Source organism: Hemibagrus wyckioides, linkage group LG20 (genome assembly GCF_019097595.1).
Source record: "Hemibagrus wyckioides isolate EC202008001 linkage group LG20, SWU_Hwy_1.0, whole genome shotgun sequence".
Lineage (NCBI taxonomy): Eukaryota > Metazoa > Chordata > Actinopteri > Siluriformes > Bagridae > Hemibagrus > Hemibagrus wyckioides.
In genome coordinates this window covers 13,094,867-13,097,207 of record NC_080729.1, presented here as the reverse complement: position 1 = coordinate 13,097,207, position 2,341 = coordinate 13,094,867, and the positions used below count along the sequence as shown (strand labels likewise).

Sequence of the window (2,341 nt, the reverse complement as noted above, 5' to 3'; positions counted from 1 at the left end):
GAGAGTGAGAGGGTCTGGGAATCGGCACACGTCCACCTGCGCCACGCGGTGCGCCAACAGAAAAGCCAAGCAGACTTGCGGCAGAGAGAAACTCCCCAATACCATATGGGTGATAGAGTCTGGCTCTCCACACGGGACATCCGCCTCCGACTCTCGTGTAAAAGAAGACTGCAGTAAATAGAAGACTGCAGTAGTAAAGGCCACTAGTCTCCTCTCTTGCCTGTTTTGCCTTTTTGCCTGCCTGCTTGAGTTTGCATTCAGCCTGAGTTACCTTGTGCCTGCCTGTGTTGGATTAAAGTGGCACTGAACTTGCTCTCTGCTTCCTGTGTGTGTGGGTATGCTGACATGTACATACATTGTACACAATGCACACATTTTTTAGCACAATTATAATTACACCTGTCACTTTATCTGCTGTAAATACTACCTGCACATGCTTTTCTATACACACTCTGACATAGCCTTATTTATTTATCGATGTACATATTTACATATTTATCTGCACTTGTACATTTGCACAATTTCTACTATTTGCAGTTCTGGTAGATGCTAAACAGCATTTTGTTGCTATGTACCTGTACTTTGCAATGACAATAAAGTTGTATCTATCTATGAATACACCTATAAGCCAGACACTAATCATTCAGGCCCTCACAATCAATGCAACAGTTTCTTCTCTGAAGCCATCTACGTCTGTACTTTTTCCTAAATGCTGCTACAACTGTACAATTGTTTTATCTCCATAGTTGTATTTTTCCAGCTCACTGGTTTGCTATTATTACAAATGATGAAGCTGTTACTAACATACAGTGAGAGGGAAAGGAATGTGTCTCCAGATGTTTTCTTTTCCCTCATATCACAATTATTATTGTAGCACTGAGAGGTTACTGAGAGCTTCTGAGCTTCACAGGTGAGAGTCACATTACAGGTGTCATTGCTTTGCTGGAGTGAGGCAGTAAGAACTGGTTTCTCCACTGGATCTGAGATACACACATAGACATGCATTACTGAACACACACACACACACACAAATTATTTAATTAATTATTATTTAACTGATAAGGACACTATTATTGTATCAGTAGTGCATTTTGAATATAAGACTTACCCAACACATGTAGTTGGTATGTAGCAACATTTAAAGTGTATTCACCAATTGCTGATGCTTCATAGATTCCACTGTCATTCTTCTGTATGTTCTTCAGCGTCAGACTGTAGGTTTCCTCATTGAACTCCACCTTGTCTTTATAACTTCCAAATACTTTACTTAGAGGATTTCCATTATATCACACAATATTGTTTTCCGTGTTAAATATCCAGCCAATATCATAGAACTTTTCAACTTTTTTTGCATGATCAATTTAACAGAACTGTTAACTGGCTTAAAAACATCACTGCACACTGGAAAAATAAAACACAGCAAAGATAAACTATTTAGTGATGACTTGTGTTTTTTTTGAGGTATTATTAAATCATTATTATTTATATAATTTAACAAATTAACTATCCAGCCAACAGGTAGAACTAGTCATACACTGGCATATCTATGTAGGTCTGTATCATTTATTACCTAATCCAGGGATGTTTCCCAATACAATACTTTTGGGGCACAAGGCAGGGGACACCTTGGACAATTTAGTGATGCCAATTAGCATACAATGCATGTCTTTGAACTGGGGGACTAACCACAGAGGTGTGATGCAAATGTGATAACCACTAAGCCACCATTCCCCCTGTACACCAACACCCTGTAAAATAATGTAGGAGGGAGCAAGTGACGCAGCAATGCCAAAGGGGGAAGAGAGGAAGCAAGTGGACCATGGTCGAGCAAAGGGGTGGAACAATGCCTGCCACTAAGCAAATGGGCAGTGTCTACATTGGCCAGGCAGAGTGGGGGGACAGACATCCTCTGCAGGACAGGGGGGCAGGGTGCCATCCTCTTCTAGACCAGGAATTGGAGTGTCATCCATTGTGGAACCAATGAAGAGTGGGTAACAGCTACCTAGTTGGGTGCCCCAACCAGAGGAAGGAGGAGCCTGACCTCAGGTTTGTCAAATAGAGCCTTGAGCCTGGTGAGATGCCTTTGGTTCTCCCAGACCTGTACTATTACTGCCAGACAACACATGTTTTTTTCTAGCTTTCTGTCACATGTAGGTGAAGACAGATGTATGTGCAGAATTACATTTATTACAGCACAAAAATAAAGTACTAGGTAGATACAGAAACAGGAATCAAACCTTACACAAAACTTGTTCAAATTCAGGAATACACAAAAACTGGATCTAGGTTAGGAAACACACACACACATTAAACAAAAGCTAGACAAAGGTATGGTGAGACA

The 2,341-nt window shown here is 40.8% G+C and overlaps 1 pseudogene; it reads right to left on the bottom strand.

Annotated features, from left to right (window-relative positions):
• Positions 1 to 705: 705 nt before the first annotated feature.
• On the bottom strand, positions 706 to 1,970 carry LOC131370790 (CD48 antigen-like; annotated as a pseudogene).
• Between the last annotated feature and the right edge of the window lie 371 nt (positions 1,971 to 2,341).